Raw genomic sequence first — 19,753 nt, 5'->3', positions numbered from 1 at the left:
GATATATTTAAAATATACGAATATCACAAAGTGGGTGGTAAGTTGGTCACACTTAAGGACCCCAATGCATCATTAAATCATAATAATACATGTTCAAAATAAATGAGTAGGCACAGATCTGCTTGCTATCACAAGCTTTGGGCTACTTTAAGTAGTCATATTAATACTTTATTAATATGTTTTCACTTGAACATGGATGGACCTTGAGAATATTATTCTAAGTGAAATAAATCAGCCAGTAAAAGCAAGAATCATGTGATTTCAAGTGTAAACATAAATTGTTATTTTTTTTGTAGTCAGGAAATATCCCCTCAATAACTTAGTAGGGGTTTCTAGGAGGGGACTAGCCTGAAAGAAAATTTTATAATAGAACTAGAGGCCCGATGCATGAAAATTCATGCAAGAGTAGGCCTTTCTTCCCCCAGCTGCCAGCACCAGCTTCCCTCCAGCACCCAGGACCCAGGCTGCTTCCCTCCTCCGGCGGCCCGCAGGCACCCAGGACCCAGGCTGGATTTCCTCAGGCTGCCCATAGGCATCCGGGACCCAGGCTGCCTTTCCTAGGACTGCCTGCAGGCACCTTGGACCTGGGCTGGTTTTCCTCTGGCCCGGCTTTATCAGGAAGGACTCCGGAATGATGTCCAGTCTAATTAGCATATTGCCCTTTTATTATTATAGACTAGAGCAGTGATGGTGAACCTTTTGAGCTCAGCATGTCAGCATTTTGAAAAACCCTAACTAAACTCTGATGCCGTGTCACATATAGAAATTTTTTGATATTTGCAACCATAGTATAAAAAAGATTTATATTTTTGATATTTATATTAAATATTTAAATGCCATTTAACAAAGAAAAATCAACCAAAAAAATGAGTTCGCGTGTCACCTCTGACACACGTGTCATAGGTTCGCCATCACTGGACTAGAGGCTCGGTGCACGAAATTCGTGCACGGGGAGTGGAGAGGTCCCTCAGCCTGGCGTGCACCCTCTTGCAATCCGGATCCTGAGAGGGTGTCCAACTGCTGGTGGATCGGGCCTAAACTGGCAGTCGGACATCCCTCTTAAAATCCGGACCACTGGCTCCTAACTGCTTACCTGCCTGCCTGCCTCATTGCCCCTAACCACTCTGCCTGCCTGCCTGATCACCCCTAACTGCTCAACTGCCTGCCTGATCACCCCTAACAGCCTCTGCCTTGGCCCCTGCCACCGCGGCTTCATCCAGAAGGATGTCCAGAATGACGTCTGGAAGGTCATTCAGCAGTTTGGTCTAATTAGCATATTATGCTTTTATTATTATAGATATTACATTTATTCCTAGAAATGTTTTTATTAAATTTGCTAGAGGCCAGGTGCACAAATTCGTGCACCTGTGGGGTCCCTCAGCCTGGCCTGCGCCCTCTCACAATCTGGGACCCCTTGGGGGATGTAGCAGTGCACGAAGCAGCAGGCAGCCCGGGAGGAGCCCAAGCCCGGGCCAGGCACCACACTGCTCCCGCTGTGGGAGTGCACTGACCACCAGGAGGAAGCTCCTGCTTTCTTTGAGCATCTGCCCCCTGGTGGTCAGTGTGCATCATAGCGACTGGTCATTCAGTCAACCGGTTGCAATGGTTGCTTAGGCTTTTACATATATAGATTGAGGTGGCATTGGTTAATATGATAATACTAGAGGCCCGGTGCATGAAAATTCATGCACACGGGGGTCCCTCAGCCCAGCCTGTGCCCTCTCACAGTCTGGACCCTTGGGGGATGCCCACCTTCTGGCTTATGCCTGCTCCCCAAGAACAGATGATCTAAAAGAAATAATCATATCCTTGGGTAAGGATTTTTTAAAAAGGTAATGGTTGCCGAAACCGGTTTGGCTCAGTGGATGGAGCGTTGGCCTGCAGACTGAAAGGTCCCAGGTTCGATTCCGGTCAAGGGCATGTACCTGGGTTGTGGGCACTTCCCCAGTGGGGGATGTGCAGGAGGCAGCTGATTGATGTTTCTCTCTCACCGATGTTTCTAGCTCTCTGTCTCTCTCCTTTCCTCTCTGTAAGGAATCAATAAAATATATTAAAAAAAATAAAAAATAAAAAATAAAAAATAAAATAAAAAGGTAATGGTTGCATGAAAATTCACTGCCAGAGGGGCTGAGGGGACTGGGCACTGCCATCTTGTGGCTGTGGGTGCTGCCATCTTGTGAGGGTGTGATGATCAATTAGCATATTCCCTCTTTATTATATAGGATAGGTTTCAAGTGTACATTTCTATGATACACAATCTGTATACTGCATTGTGTTCCCATTACCCAAAGTCAAATCATCTTCTGTCACCATATATTTGGCCCTCTTTACCCTTTACTCCCCTCCACCCGCTTCCCTCTGGTAACCATCATACTGTTGTCTATATCTATGAGTTTCAGTTTTATATCCCACATATGAACGAAATCATATGATTCTTAGCTTTTTCTGACTGGCTTATTTCACTTAGCATAATATTCTCAAGGTCTATTCATGTTGTCACAAATGGCAGGATTTTATCCTTTCTTATAGCTGAGTAGTATTCCATTGTATATATGTACCACATCTTCTTTACCCAATCCTCTATCGAAAGGCACTTTGCTGAAAGTTTTTTGATGACTGCTTCAATTTCCTCCATAGTTATCAGCCTATTTAGATTTTTTTATTCTTACTGATTGAGTTTTGGAACGTCATATTTTTCTAGAAATATGTCCATTTCTTCTAGGTTGACCTGTTTGTTGGAATAGAGTTGCTCACAGTATTTTTTTTCCAATTCTTTGTATTTCTGTGGGGTCTGTTGTTATTTCACCTCTTTCATTTCTGATTTTGTTTATTTGGGTCCCCTCTCTTTGCTTCTTGGTGAGCCTGGCTAGAGGTTCATCAATCTTGTTTAGCCTTTCAAAGAACCAGCTCTTGGTTTCATTGATCTTTTGTATTGTGTATGTTGTGGTTTTTTTTGTTTGTTTGTTTCTTTTTTTTTTTTTTGGTCTCTATGTCATTTATTTCCACTCTGATCTTTATTATTTCCTTCCTTCTGCTCACTCTGGGCATTTCTTGTTGCTCTCTTTCTAAATCTTTAAGTTGTAGAGTTAGATAATTTATTACCAGTTTTTCTTGTTTTTTGAGATAGGCCTATAATGCTATGAACTTCCCTCTCAGAACTGCTTTCACTGTGTCCCATAGATTTTGGATTGTTGTGTTTACATTGTCATTTGTTTCCAGGATATTTTTTATTTTTTCTTTGATCTATTTGGTAACCTAATCATTGTTTGATAACATGCTATTTAGCCTCCAAGTGTTTGAATTTTTGTGATTGTTTTTATTGTAGTTTATTTCTAATATTATGCCATTGTGATCTGAGAAGATGCTTGATATGCTTTCAATCTTCTTGAACTTGAAGACTCTGCCTGTGTTCCAATATGTGGTCTATCTTTGAAAATGTCCCATGTGCACTTGAAAAGGATGTATATTCTGTAGCTTTGGGGTGGAATGTTCTGAAGATGTCAATTAAGTTCATATGATCTAGTGAGTCATTTAGGATTGCTGTTTCTTTGCTGATTTTTTGTCTAGAGGATTTATCCAGTGAAGTCAATGGAATATTAAAGTCCCCTACTATGTATGATTGTATTGCTGTCAATCTCCCTCTTGATATATTCCAGAAGTTGTCTTCTGTATTTGGGTGCTCCTGCATCGGGTGCATCTATGTTTACCAGAGTTATATCCTCTTGTTGTATCGATCCCTTTAGTATTATGAAGTGGCCTTCCTTGTCTCTTGTTATGGCCTTCACTTTTAGGTGTATTTTGTCAGATATAAGTACTGCTATCCAAGCTTTTTTTCCATTTCCATTTGCCTGAAAAATATTTTTTCATCCCTTCACTTTCAGTCTGTGTGGGTCCCTTGTTCTGAGGTGGGTCTCATATAGACAGCATATATATGTGTCATGTTTTCTTATCCATTCAGCCACTCTATGTCTTTTGATTGTAGCATTTAGTCCATTTATGTTTAAGGTTATTATTGATAAGTACTTGTTTGTAGCCATTTTTCTTCTTTATGCCTGTCTTCCTTCTTCCCTTTCTATTCTTTTTACAACAGTTCCTTTAGCATTTCTTGCATTGCTGGCTTGGTAGTGATAAACTCCCTTAGCCTTTTTTTTGTCTGCAAAGCTCCTGATTTCCCATTCAATTTTGAATGATAGCCTTGCTGGATAGAGTATTCTTGGATTCAGTCCCTTGCTTTGCATCACTTTATATACTTCATTCTATTCCCTTCTGGCCTGGTGTGTTTCTGTTGAGAAATCATTTGATAATCTAATAGGAGATGCTTGTAGGTAACTCTGTGTTTCACTCTTGCAGCCTTTAAGATTCTCTCTTTGTCGTTAACGTTTGCCATTGTAATTATGATGTGTCTTGGTGTGGGTCTTTTGGGGTTCATCTTGTTTGGGACTCTTTGTACTTGTGTGACTTTTTCTTTCCCGTATCAGGGAAGTTTTCTGTTATTTTTCTTCAAATTGGTTCTCTAATCCTTACTGCTCTTCTTGTCCTTCTGGCACCCCTATTATACATATGTTACTTCATTTCATGTTGTCCCAAAGCTCCCTTAGGCTCTCCTCCTGATAATTTTTTTCTCCAATTGCTGTTCAGATTGGGCTTGTTTCTCTGCCCTATCTTCTAACTCACTAATTCAGTCCTCCACTGAAACCTTCCATCATGTTTTTTATTGTAGCTATATCACTTTTGATTTCCTCTTGACTCTTCCATAGGTTGTTGATTTTTTTGCCCATCTAGTTTATGAACTGTATGACCATTACTCTGAATTCTTTTTCTGACATATTGCATGCAACTGTTTCATTGGTTCCTTTGGCGGGGGGCAAGTCCCCCTTTTCTTTCCTTTGGGGGTTGTTTCTTTGTCTCCCCATTTTTGCTATCACTGAAGGGTCCAGGCACCGAGTTGCGCAGGGCCTAAGCCACAACAGTGGGCTTCACAGGAGCATTGCACATGCCAAAAGTCACAGGCGAGCTGGGGAGCCAGGGGACATGGCTGCTGCGGGTCAGCAGGAGCCCCACATGCACCAAGAGTCATGGGGGAGCCCAGACACGTGGGACCTGTGCTGCTGTGACAGGTCAGTGGGAGGGGAACGTGCTCTGGGACTTGGGAGCCTGCAGCCAGGAGGACTGTAGTCTTGGTGTCCTTGGGTCTGCAGCTGCAGTAGCAGGTCTTTGTCCAGAGTGGCTGTAGGTCCCCGGTTTGCATTTGATGTCAGTCTGTGTGGTGGTGAGGCTGGGCTTCTAATTACAGCAGTTCTGCCCTTCAATATGGTGTGGTTTCTGTGCCGGCACCGTTGGCTGCCCAGGAGTGCTTGCAACGGTAGCGGGGTTGTCTAAGAGAGCCCAGTGCACCAGCCCCCAAAAGTCCTGCAGGATCTAACTGTCCCTCACTCACAGACACACACTGCACATGTCCACACACTCCCCTTTCGGTCCATCACTCTCTTACACTCTCTCCCTCACTGCCATCCTTCCAGCCGCCATCTTCTATCTCCCAAAAGGCACTTTGGTTGTCTCCATATTTTAGACACTGTGAATAATGCTTCAATGAACATAGGGGTGCAATATATCTTTGTAAATAAATATTTTCAAGATTTTTTGTTAGATACCCATAGGAGAGATTACTGGGTCATATAGTAACTTTATTCTTAATTTCTTTTAGGAACTGCCATACTGTTTTCCATAGTGGCTGTACCAGCAGTGAGAGTTCCTTTTCCTCCACAACCTCTCCAACACTTGTTATTACCTGTCTTATTAATAATAGCCATTCTAACTGGTGTGACGTGGTATCTCATTGTAGTTTTGATTTGATTTTCCCAATAGCTAGTGAAGTTTAACATCTTTTCATGTATCTATTGGTCATTTGTATGATTTCCTGGGAGAAGTGTCTGTTCAAGTCCTCTGCCCATTTTTTAATTGGATTGTTTGTTTGGTATTGAATTATGATCATCAAAACAGCATGAATTGGCAGAAAAACAGACACAGACCACTGGAACAGAATTGAGAGGCCAGAAATAAATGCATATCTATAAGGGCAAATATTTTTGACAAAGGAGCCAAAAACACATAATGGAGAAAAGAAAGCCTCTTCAATTAATGGTGCTAAGAAAATTTGAAAGCCACATGTGAAAGAATGAAACCAGATTACAGTTTGTCCCCACAAAACATTATTTCAAAATGGATCAAAGACCTAAATTTAAGATCTGAAACAATAAATTACTCAGAAAAAAACATAGGTCCTAAATGTATGGGCTTTGGTCTTAGAGAACATATTATGAATTTGACCCTGAAGGCAAGGGAAGTAAAGACAAAAATAAATAAATGGGACTATATCAAATTAAAAGTCTTCTGCACAGCAAAAGAAACTGCCAACAACACAAACATGCAACCAACCAAATGAGAGATGATATTTGCAAATAACATCTCCAACAAGGGGTTAATATCCAAAATATATGGAAATGTGTTTTTTAAAGACATTTACATAGTCTATAAACTAGACCGTGTTTAGCAGTTGAACAATGTGTGACTATTATATTGTTCTATTAGAATGGACAATGTCTCAAAAACTACTTGGAATATGTATGAATGGAAATTCTTCATCCACATAATCTTAAAATCATAAGTAAACAAGGACATACAAAGCAATAAATTAAATGAAAATGTAAGGTTAAGTGTATTAAAAACGTGACATAATTTGCTGCAGAAACTAAAATGTAGCATAAAACAATACCTTCCTAGTTAAATTCCAGTAACTATTCCAAGGTCCTTCACCATTCGCTTAGAAAATTCAGTTCTACAATCACACTGCATTAAAATATGACAAAATCAATTAAGTTGAACCATATGAAATTGTTGCTATTTGACTGTTTTTGACCTGCAAAAAAAAAAAAGCAATTTCATGAGTTACTTTAATATATATTTGTTTTAATCATGAACTCATAGCCCATTGAGGCTCTTTCAGGAAAACAGATATCCATATTTCCTTAGTTATATTTTTGGCACAGGCAGACAACCCTGGTAGGAGAGATGGATTCTGGAGTCATGGTCTTTTGAGATTGTCCACAAATACAAACAGTTTCTGATCTAATGATTTCATTTGCAGCATAATTATATTAACTAGAGTGTTCTGTTCTTCTCAATCTTTGTAAAAATGATTCTGCTAGTTCTGAAGAACAGATTTGTAATACTAACTGTAAAAAATAGATCAGAGTAGGAAAGAATGAGTTACTGAGAGCAAAAAGAAAATAAAGTGATTGATGATGGTTTGGTTTATTCATTTCATTCACAAAATATTGATTCAGTGCCTACTATGTCTTATAGTGTCTTCATCTATGAAACAGGGATGACCACTCTCTCAGGGTTGTTTTGAGGATAAAAGAGTTAGAATATGAAAGGCACTTAGAACAGTGCCTGGCACATAGTGAGTGCTATGTAGTGTTTGCTGTCATCATTATCAATAGCCAGAGCATATGCTTAGCACCAGAAAGAGAAGCCATTTAGACATAGGACTGTTTAGATTCAAAAGCAGACTTTGCCTCACTTTGTTTTTCTTACCTGGAAATACAATAGTAATTTACTTGCCACTATATGCCTTCAGATTGAAATCTATCAGTGGTTGAGTAAAGAGACTCTAATTCTGAGTTGCTTTTACATCTCTTGTTTGTCTAAGCATGTCAGAAGTATTGAGCATTTTTAAACTGTTGTTGCTTCAGTACTTTGCAGTATATGCAAGCAAACACACATCTTGAAATGAATAGGTATTTCTTATAGGGGAAGGTAACACATTCTTAGATGTAGTATATCCTTACGGGTGGTAGCTGCCGGGCATTCTGTCACCTCTGTGGCCAGGGCCTCAGCAGCTCCAAGAAGTCATCTTCTGGGACCTCATCGATTCCATCCCTAGGCCTGAGGTCCAAGAGAAGCTGGGAAGTTGAGGTTTCAGAATCTTTGACAAATACTCTTCATCCTTTTACTGGCTTTTTGTCAGCTCTAGGGTGTTCATACCTTTCACGTTGTTTTTCTCGTGAAAACTGTTAGTGACTCTTTTCTTGCATTCCATAAACTCTAAACAACTGGGTGAATGAAAATCACTGCCTCTGCAGAGTGGTCAGAGGACTATCAAGTGGTCATTTATCTCCCTCCAAGCTCTTGGACTCCGCTGTGCTTCATTCCTACTCCCTCTCCTCTTAGTCTTCAGGATCTGTAGTGACGGGTGCTTGAAGGCAACCTTGGCTTTCACTATAATTCCTGAAGGCTTCCCACCAAGTCAGAAGATGGACATAAGGCTCATAGTTATGTTTTCACTCACAGGTCACAGAGACTTCCCTTGGAAGTCAGAAGCAAGTATATTTATGGTTATATTCTGTTTACAAAACTTATTAATTTCCAAAGTTTTATGTCTAAAATTTCAAACAGGTAAGAACTGTTGGCAAATTGGTTCATTGAGTTTCTAGGGTGAGGGACATGTGCTAAAACCCTTGGCCTTGCTGACAACATTCAAAGAGGGAATACCGGAGGCCTGGCAGGAAATGAGAACATGTGATTCACACAGACCTCTGAAATGCAAGCACCATCTCCTGCTCACAGGTAATGTGAGTGAATAAATAATAAGATCGTGCCCTAGCCGATTTGGCTCAGTGGATAGAGTGTTGGCCTGGGAATCGATGGGTCTCTTTCACATCGATATTTCTGTCTCTCTGTCTCTCCCCCTCCCTTCCACTCTCTCTAAAAATCAATGGAAAAATATCCTCGGATGAGGATTAACAAAAAAATAAATAAAAAATAGATCATAAGCAGGCAGGCAGTCCTACTGACAAAAATTACACAGTGTAAACAAGTCTCTTTCTTATGAAGCCACTGATAGTTGAGCTCTGCTAACTGATCCTATTGTTCAAGGATTGGGAGTTTTAAATGCTGGGCCTTTACACTTCAGCTATCTGTTCCTTTCTGTAATAAGCTCACCTTGGTTACAAATGGTTAGTGACCATTAGCAAATAGAACATGTTTGCTTTTCCTAAGTCCCATATTTCCTGCCAGCTTGTTGCCACCAGCTTCCAAAATGAAGTTTGTGAAATTGCAGATGAAAACACTTTCAGGTGGAAACACCTCTAATCTGGGCAGAATGAACTTTAAACATTTAACTTTACCAAAAGAAATATAACAGAAGTATAATTTAGACATTTGCTAACATTTCTTCTTAGCAACCCATATTATCTAAATCCTAATCTCAAGAATCTGGAGTGGATGTTCCAGATGTTCATTGTAAGCATCACATTTTAACAAAGGCTTCAACCAACCAGAAAACATCTCAAAGAGGGTCTGCAGCCAGGACGGAGGGGAAGTGTGGAGGGAATCCAGGATTCAGGAAAGCCCTGAGAGTTGCCATACCCAAAGGAAGTTCCTATGAATGAGGACATGTGTTTGTTGCTTCGAAGAATGGAATTAGGACACTATTTGGGAGTTGCTAGAGTTCAGTTCCAAGGGAGGAAGGCTTTCTATAATTAAGTGGTAGCTCAGTTCTTACTGAGGTAAGAACTTATGTTTACCTCAGTTCTTATGAGGTACTGAGTTCCCTGCCCCAGGAAGGGTTCAAACATAGGCTGGTTTCTGCTGCAGCTTTTACAGAGAGAATTCCTCCTCTGTGGAACAGATGGTCCTAAGGTCTCTTACACCACTAAATGTCAACCATGAAAAAACAGTATTTGAAATCATCTTTATTTCCCCTTTTCCCTTTTTCTTTTTTTTTTTTTTTTTAATTAAATCTTTATTGTTCAGATTATTACATTTGTTCCTCTTTTTTTTCCCCCCATAACTCCCCTCCTCCCAGCTCCCGCCCCACCCTCCGCCCTCACTCCCCACCCACTGTCCTCTTCCATAGGTGCACGATTTTTGTCCGGTCTCTTCCCGCATCTCCCACACCCCTTTCCCCCCCAAGAATAGTCAGTCCATTCCCTTTCTATGTCCCTGATTCTATTATGATCACCAGATTATTTATTCACTTGATTCTTAGATTCACTTGTTGATAGATGCATATTTGTTGTTCATAATTTGTATCTTTACCTTTTTTTTTTCTTCTTCCTCTTCTTAAAGAATACCTTTCAGCATTTCATATAATACTGGTTTGATGGTGATGAACTCCTTTAGCTTTTCCTTATCTGTGAAGCTCTTTATCTGACCTTCCGTTCTGAATGATAGCTTTGCTGGATAAAGTAATCTTGGTTGTAGGTTCTTGGTATTCATCACTTTGAATATTTCTTGCCATTCCCTTCTGGCCTGCAAAGTTTCTGTTGAGAAATCAGCTGACAGTCGTATGGGTATTCCCTTGTAGGTAACTGGGTTTCTTTCTCTTGCTGCTTTTAAGATTCTCTCTTTGTCTTTTGCTCTTGGCATTTTAATTATGATGTGTCTTGGTGTGGTCCTCTTTGGATTCCTTTTGTTTGGGGTTCTCTGTGCTTCCTGGACCTGTAGGTCTATTTCTTTCACCAGGTGGGGGAAGTTTTCTGTCATTATTTCTTTAAATAGGTTTTCAATATCTTGCTCTCTCTCATCCTCTGGCACCCCTATAATTCTGATGTTGGTGCGCTTGAAGCTGTCCCAGAGGCTCCTTACACTATCTTCATATTTTCGGATTCTTTTTTCATTTTGCTTTTCCAGTTGGGTGTTTTTTGCTTCTTCGCATTTCGAATCTTTGACTTGATTCTTGCGCTCCTCTGGTCTGCTGTTGGGTGTCTGTATAATATTCTTTATTTCAGTCAGTGTATGCTTAATTTCTAGTTGGTTCTTTATCACAACATCGAGGGTCTCATTAGATTTCTTGAGGATCTCATTACATTTATCGGCGGTCTCACCAGTCTTTTCGAGGGCCTTACTAAGTTTATCGGCAGCTTCTAGACAGTTCTTAAGAGACCTTAAAAGTGTGGTTCTGAACTCAATATCCTCCATTGACAGTTTTGTCCTGTTTCTTTGTCTCCGCATTTTTTATGCTTTCTTGGTGCACCCCCTAGTGGTCTTTGTCCACAGTCTTGTTGCCTTTAAGCCTTGATTGATGTCGGCAATACCGGGGTGATTTGACCTCCAGGCTAACTGGCTATGAGAGTCTGCTGTGTCTGTAGTGGGAGGGCTTCTGTGCTGGATCTCTAGGGCGGTGCTAATCTAGCCTTTGCCTGAGGCTATCCGGCAAATGGTGCTGCGCAGGGCTTGGGCGGGGCGGGTCCCCGGGGATCTACAGGGCGGGCGGAACAAGCAGTTATGGCGACGCTCAGTTCCTTCCCCAGGGGCTCTGCCTCTCAGAGCCCCAGCAATGGCTGCAAACCTCGGAGAGAAAGCTGCTTTCGAGTTCCGTCCGAAGCCAGACAGTCCCGTTTCTCCCGTTTGAGTCTCGGTCCCCAGAGACTCGCCCGGATCTGGAGCTCAGAGTCTGAAACTCCCTCCCGATTGAAAACAACAACCGCGCCCTCCGCCGCCAGCCCGCTCCGCGCGCACACTCCGCACCTGAGTATTTCACTTCAGCACTGCGCCTCCTCTGAGTCTGGGTATGATATTCTCTTTCCTCCTAGTTGTAGAATTTCCACTCAGCCAGCCTTCCCGTGGTTCTGGGTGATGTCCGTTCTGTCCTTTAGTTATATCTCTGAAGTGGTTGTTTGAGGCAGCGATCTCCGGCGTTAACCTATGCCGCCATCTTGGTTTCTCCTCCCCTTTTTCTTTTTCTTTCAGGCTGTTCACTAGTTAATAACTCATGCTCTGTTGTTGTTGTTGTTTAAATAAATTGCCACTGACCTACCGCTGTGGATAGCTAAGGGGAGCCAAGTAGTGCTCTTTCTTGAATCTGATAAACAGGAACTTAGAAATTCTCATGTGAATTACTTAGCATGAGATAGACAGTTCTGAGCTCGCACCCTTACAAAAATCATTTGAAGTCTAGAAATGTCATCTTTTTTTTTTTTAATTTCCCCTTTTCATGCTACCTTGCCTAAGCAAGTCCCTTTCATTATCCTTTTCCTTAATGAAGTTTTGGGTTGTCAGAAAAGGGAATACTGCAGACAAATAAGGCTCAAAGTCATCTTGTTTCCATAAATCTCTTCTGACTCAGAGCAGAACTAGACATTACTGGAACAACTGTGTATCAGAGGAGTGCAAATTAATAATAGATTAGGAGCAGTCTACATTGGAAAACATTGCCCATATCACCCTTCAATCTGAATAACATTGTTTGTTCTCATCCCAGTTACCCAGAAAACTCCAAGGCAGTTAACATTGGAATGGAGGTTTCTTTGCTAGAGGTATCAGAGTAAGCTGTTAAATATAACTTAGCCAGCACCTCATTTCTCACCGTACTCGAGGTCTCAGGTATGCCTAAATCCAAAAATCATATCTTTGTGCTTTTCCAATGGGTAGAAAAAGTGAAAATGGCATGCAAGGAGGTGGGAGGGAAGGGGGATATCTTCATAGCCCCAGGACCTTGCACAGTGTGCAGCACGCAACTTGAATTTGTCATGAACAAACAAATGCATTGAAAAACATGAGCAAAGACATAGGCATTTAAGTGCACACTATACTTCATTGGGAAAGGAATGTGAATGACTAAAAATATTTCCATATGTAAGGATTTCTAGAATGTAAACTCGGTGAAGCCAGGGATTTTTATCTTTTTTTCCCCACTGATATGTTCCCAGCACCTAAAACAGTGTCTATCATATAGTAGTTGCTCAATAAATATTTGCTGAGGATATGTAGGAATACATGAATCTTAAAAATTATATAAATTAGTGCCCAAAAATAAACCCACACAAATGTATTTAACGGATCTTTGATCAAGGCACAAAGGCAATTCAATGGACAAAGGATCATATATTCAACAAATGGTGTTGGAACAATTAAATATCCATATGCAAAAAAAAAAAAAAAAGATTCTAGACAAAGACCTTCCTCCTTTTACAAACATTTACTTAAAATGGATTGTAGATCTAAATTTAAACTATAAAACATCCAGAAGAAAACAGAATAAGTGACCTTGGGTTTGGCAATGATTTTTTAGTTACACCACCAAAAGCACAATGCAGAAAGGGGTTCATGGCCAAGGATGGGTTAAATGCCAAATCTCTGAGATGTATGGGTACTTGCACTGGGAAGAGAAGGCCAGAAAGAAGGTGGCTGGGCAGAGTCAACCAGGAGGAGCCTGGAAACAAAGGAGGGCAGAGGGCAGGTAAAGACCAGGAGCCTGTGGCGGTTATAAGGCCTTTGGGTTACACTTTCATGACAATGGGAAGCCATTAGTTTTATGCAGGTGACTGATAGGATTTGATGCAGTCAATAAATGTCAGTTAACTCTGAATCTGAATGACATTTTGATGGTAGATAGTGGGCGCTTTCACTTTAAAAAAGAGAGCACAGAAGGAGAAAATGAGTTGTTTGGTTTGGGGGAGGGGGTGCTTTTGTTTTTTATTTTTGCATTTTTTTTCTTTTCTTGGGAGTTTGGAGTAAAGCATGAGTTTATTCTTAGGAAGACTAACTTTGAGTCACCTCCTCACGTGGAGATGCCAAGGTGATGGTTGGGAATATATGTCGAAGGATTGGGGGAAAGGCTAAAACTCAAGAATTCACCACTCTCATAAATTAGAATCGGAGGGAGAATTAGCCGAGGGATAGTACAGACTACAAAGAAGGGAAGCCAAAGACAGAGTCACAGGAAGTGCAGGCATTTAGAGAGGGCAAAGGAACAATGTGGAAAGATAGGAGGGAATGGGGAAATTACAACTTTGGTCAAGCCCCAGATAACCTCTAGCTAAGGAATAGAAAACCTAAAGTGAGAAATTTCTGGAGATACAGCAACTAAAGTGAAGACTTGAGGTCAAAGGAATAATATAAAGAATTCAGTAGAAGCAATACTGTGTCTTCTGTGTTGCCAAAGCCAGGTGCCATGGAAGGAGCCGGTTAAGGCCATGGGCAGAGCTACGGTCAAAAAGAAATTGGGTTCCAGAAAATTTGTCTTACAAAAATACTTGAGGAAATGCCCAAGCATATAACTATAAGATGTCCATCAGTGTGCACTTACCATAGCAAAGATTTTTAAATCATTTGAATCTTCAACAATAAAAGCTTAATTAAATTAATTTGATTGTACCCGTACCAAGCAAAATTTGGCAGCCATTAGAATAAGGGAACATGTTCACGTTATGTTAAGCAGGAACATATTAAAAAGTGATCAAATGTATTCCATGTTTACAAATGTACATGTACATGTTTATAAATTTATACATATAAATTCTTAATTTTTCTTCCGCGTTCATGTTTTCTCATTTTCATCATGGGCATATATTACTTGTGACATTTTAAAAAGAAAAGTGTGGAAATTCTATTATGAGCACATTCACTCTCACTGTTATCAGCATCACCCTCAGGAACAGAGAGGCCTCTAGGCTATCACTTCTGTAGAGACCGAAGCCTCATAGAAAAGTAGTTAGGATGGAATGGTGAGAATTAAATGAATATTATCTCTCCAATAATGTTATAAGGACAGGCACAGTGGATAAGCTCAGACAGGAACTTTCAAAAATGTAGTTGAAATAAGGAAGCAAAACCAGATGAATACAGCTGAAGATGAATAGGCCCACGGGATGTCTATCAGGCTGAAATTAGGGAACAGTAGCGTCTGTGACCGTAGAATAATAATAGCTCTTCAACTCAGTCACAGAAAAAGGAATTCATCAACCTTGTGAACCTTTACACTGTAATTTTAAATGTTTAAAAGAACCAAATTAAATTATGTAGTTGTAAAGTGGAATGAATTTTCTGAATATTTTAATACTGCTAGGTATAGAACAGATGTTCCCTTACAGAAGCCATGTTCGGTTTGTATAGAATCTGAAATACAAAAATATAATTGAGCAAGTGTCCTTCAATAAGTCTGCCTTTTAAATGCCATTCGAGATTAGGTGGAAGGTATGCTAGAAAATCATTATTAAAGTTTCCAAGTTACAAGGATTTAGTAAAGACCCAATATGTCTGGCCCGGGTAGCTGGTAAGCATAAATATCTCGTGTCACATCTGTATTTCCAGGGAAAGTATGGGGCAGTGCCTAAGGATTCAGTTCTGAGACCGCCAGCTGAGGTTCAGAAAAGCCCAGAACTGATCTCAGAATGCCTAAACTTAGCCTGCCTTTGACAGAGAAGGCTCCAGGTTTAGTTCATACCTTGCCCTCAATTCTGGAGCTACATCCGTGGTAGATGGTCTTCCTCTGCCTGCTGGAGTCCCACTGAGCTCTCAGGGTCAGAATTCTGAGAAGTCAGAGACTCCACTGAGAGTGAGAAAGAATCCTGAGCAGGTGCAGCCCCTGCCGCCTCCTCCCACCCCAACTCTGTGGATCTGTTTCCAGGGAGGTGGGTGATTCAGTGCAGGGCAAGGAGTGGAGGGAGGCAGCACACAGTAATTATGTCTTCCTTGAACTGCTGCAGGCAAAGCCCCTGACATTTATATCCAAAAATGGCTCATTCTGATCCCACAGTCTTCCCAGAGGAAAGTCTGTCATGTCTTCATCACTTTCCATTAAGGGCAAGGATCTGTTCTTCACAGGAGATGGCATCATCAGTGGCCTGCCTTGCATTCAGAAATAGAATAGGGTTAGTCACTGCGCCTGGCACTGCCCACCCAAATTCTACTGCCCCCACATACCTCCTGTGCTGCCTCTCTTCAGTGCACATCTGCCCCCAGGGTCTGCTTCAGGCTGACCAAGTCTTCTCACAGTCAGGGCACCTGGCTGGGGCCAACAAGTCCAGGGAACCGTGATGAATGCCCCACCCCTCCACTGCCTCTCCCTGCCCTCATGAGCTAGATTAGCACCCTTACCCAGCTAAATGCTTCCAGAATGTTCTCCCTACAAAGAAGTGACTGAAGTAGGATCCATTCATCTCAGAGTAAGTCCTCTGGGCAACTAGCCAGTGATACTTCCTGACAACTTTCAGGTTTGCAGAAATTTCAGATGCTTCAGAAGGATTCAGAGGAAATTAAAAACGTGGCTACTCCCACCCCAAGACATACACCTGGACCAAGAACACCCAGTGTAATTTTAGTTCAAACACTCATACTCTTGCAGCATGATGCTCCTCAAACCAGAGATTTTGTGATAACAAAGTCTGCTATTTGAACTCACAAATTTGGCCATCTGACTTAATTAGCTATGTTCCATATGCAAGGACATTCTTAGGAGTGTTTTTGGAAGTTGTTTTTTCTTGTGCGATTTGATTCTTGTTTTATTTTGTTTTTGTTCCTGCTTCAAAGCCAACTGAGATTTTATAGCTGATGTTTTCAGATGCATCCATCATGACTCATAACAATTTGATAAAGGATAAAACGCTTCTATTTCTCAGGTTAGCTTTAAAAATTAAACATTCAAATGAAAAAATTATATTATTCCAGTAGAAGTCACTGATTAAATTAGTGAAAATCGTTATTTTTCAGAGAAGCTCCATAAGACATCTACATGGTTTTTTCCCCTTCATCCAACTCTGACCCAATTCAGAGCTTTTCTTTTAAGTGTATTTTGATTTAATTAACTGTTTACAAGTTGCATCTCAAAGATGAGCTTCATTTCTGAGTAAAAACCCTAAGGAAACTTCTGAGGGTCAAGAAGGCTTCAGGAGACCCTTTGACTCCTGAGTTTGAGCCGATGAGGCCTCCTTCCCTTTAGGGAATGCCAGGCTGCTACAGGCATAGTCCCTGGATCTGAGAGCAAGCAGAGTGCCTGTGAGTACACAGGGCCACTCCCAGTGCCCTGAGGTGTCACTGCCCGCCTCCCACCACACCCTCGGATCACGAGGAGATGGAAAGGCTGCTCATCAGGAACTTTAGAAGATCTGATTCAATAAGACAATGTGGACTTTTCAATTGCCTTAAGAAAAACCCTGTTTGAAAGAGGATATATCTGGAGGATATATAGCTATCTGCTCAAGCACAAAGGACATCCATAGATTTCCTCAGTTTTATCTTACCCCCTGAAGGGAGATGACTGAAAAAGGTCAATGTGATTTTATTTGGTTTCTATAAGTCAAATAAATTAATTATTCTTAAAGATCCACCATATTTGGGCAGTGGGGACACCAGGACAAACGATGTGTGCCCTGCCCTCAAGGAACTTCCAAGAATTTCTCTGTACACCATTCATTTAGAATGAGGTGTTTTATTCCCCAACAGAGAAAATCACTACTAAGTGGATTTCACAGTTTTCTGCCCTTTTGTCAGTAATTCCAAGTCTTCATTTAAAATGTCAGAGGGGAAAAGGCAATGCCCTCTAGAGAGACCAGAGCCTCTAACTCTTTCTTCACACCAGCCGGAAATCTGAAAGATGTCTGTGACTTTTCCTTCTCCCTCACCCTTCACATCCACTCGGTCACCTTGAACTAGTTTTCCACATTTCTCATTTCCACTGCCACGGTCCTAATTAGGGCTTCATTGCATCTCACCTGGAAGATTTTGAGTGCATTCTGGCTCCACCCTCTGTCAGTCTTATCTAGCACTTAACCACTCTCCAGACTCTATCATACCTGCCTTTTTCTATGTCAACCTTTATGCTAGATCATAAGCCCTTGAAGGCAGGCACTGAGTTTTTAACCTCTGCATCCTGGGCACCTGGCACAGTGAAAGGCTAAGAGCAGTCACTCAGCCATGTTTGTGGAATGTATCCAAGGAAGGTGGAAGGACATATGTGGGCATGAATGTCTCCAGACGCTGTGCGTTTGCAGTTCCTCCTCTTCAGTTTTCTCTCCAACGTCAACAATCACTTAGATGCTTTAGCAGCAATACTGCTTCTTATTCATTTATTTTTACTGCCCTAGTGCATTGTTAGTTTTCATCTACTACGGGCCAGCAAACCGGACAATCAGTTTTTAGAGAGTGTATATATAAGTAAGGATGACTGGCTCTGTCTGGGTCCCTCTTCTACAATTAGAGCAGCTAAGCTTCGGAGCACGGTGTTTTCCAGAGCTGTTTCAGCACCTTGGGAACTGGGTTCCACTGCTGGGTTGCAGACTGCAGAATTGTCAATATGCCTGAATTAAATTTTTCAGTAATTGGTGATTTTAATTTTTAATTTCATTTCAACAGGAATCTTTCAAATTTGCTTCTGGAAATGTACACAGCAAGACTCGCTTTTACTACATTTTTAAAATAACAAATATGAATCTTTAAAATGTTATTAAAATTTACCTCATTTATATCTTTGCAGTTTAACTGTTTCAATCACAGTGTAATATGAAATGAGACAGCATATAAAAAAATCCTTATTAGGCTGGCCAGTGTGTCTCAGTGGTTGAGCATCGACCTATAAGTCAGGAGGTCACGGTTTAATTACTAGTCAGGGCACAGGCCTGGGTTGATCCCCAGTGGGGGGTGTGCAGGAGATAGCCCATCAGTGATTCTCATCATTGATGTTTCCATCTCTCTCTCCCCCTTCTTTTCTCTCTGAAATCTATATCTATATCTATATCTATATCTATATCTATATCTATATCTATATCTATATCTATCTATATATACATATATAGATATATTTTAATGTTCAGGTTAAAATGAATATAGAGTATCCTCAATTGTAAATGCATGGACATTGTATTATCCTGTTAAAAATCTCTACTTAATTCTATTTTTATTGGGTTCTTTGTCAATGGAGAGCTGAGCAACACAGCCCTGAAATACTTCTCAGCATAGAGCACTGATTTCTGCTTTTCCTTTTAAAACTATGGTTGGTTATATTTGCAAGTGAAAATGCTGAACACCCTTGAAAAAAGCAGTTGAGCTTGGAATTGAAGCCAACTTCTCCTCCATAAAAGCACAGCCTACACCACCTCCTTTGAAATGACCTTCCACCTGAGCTCCTGCAAATATAAGCCTGGACAGCCAGGAACACGTGTGAACACCTGACATTGGATCAACAAATCCACAGGCAGGACTAAGCCAATTGGATACTTTTTCCTGGAAATGTAGAGCCAGGGCTCTGAGACAGAATTAATGGGTTGATGTTGAGCACTTGACCTGAAGGGATGGAATTGAACTTGCTGGACTATACGCAACCTGGAAAAGCTCATTTAGAGAGAGAGGAAGCAAAGAGAAGCATTTTGAGGCTCTAGGAGAGACACAGAGTGTGACCTCAATCTATATAATTTGCAGGGTCTAGTGCAAAAGGCAAATGTAAAGTCCCTTTTCATAAGCAGGAAAAATGCCATTAAAGGTGCTAAAATATAAGGATTTTTCTTTTAAAAATATTTCATGATTTATAAAATGTATAGGCATATATTAGTCAGCTCAGGCTGCCATAACAAAATACCACGTTTCTGGAGAATAGAAGTCCAAGATCAAGGTGCTGTCAGGGTTTCTGGTAAGACCTCTCTTTCTGACTTGCAGATGGTTGTCTTCTTGCTGTATCTCACATAACATTACTCTGTGCAGAGATAGAGAGAGAGAGAGAGAGAGAGAGAGAGAGAGAGAGAGAGAGAGAGAGAAAGAGAGAGAGAGAATATCTAAGGACTCTTCCTCTTCTTATAAGGACACTAGTCCTATGGGATCAGAGCTCAACCATTATGACCTTATTTAACCTCAATTACCTCTTTAATGGCCCTATCTCCAAACACAGTCACACAGAAGGTTAGGACCTCAACATATGACTTTGGGGTGGGTGGACAAAATTCAGTCTTTAACAAGGGGTAACAGTGATACATAAGTAACA

The sequence above is a fragment of the Myotis myotis genome, unplaced genomic scaffold (assembly GCF_014108235.1).
Source record: "Myotis myotis isolate mMyoMyo1 unplaced genomic scaffold, mMyoMyo1.p scaffold_m19_p_7, whole genome shotgun sequence".
NCBI classification, from domain to species: Eukaryota; Metazoa; Chordata; class Mammalia; order Chiroptera; family Vespertilionidae; genus Myotis; species Myotis myotis.
Note: the sequence above shows the minus strand (reverse complement) of the source record.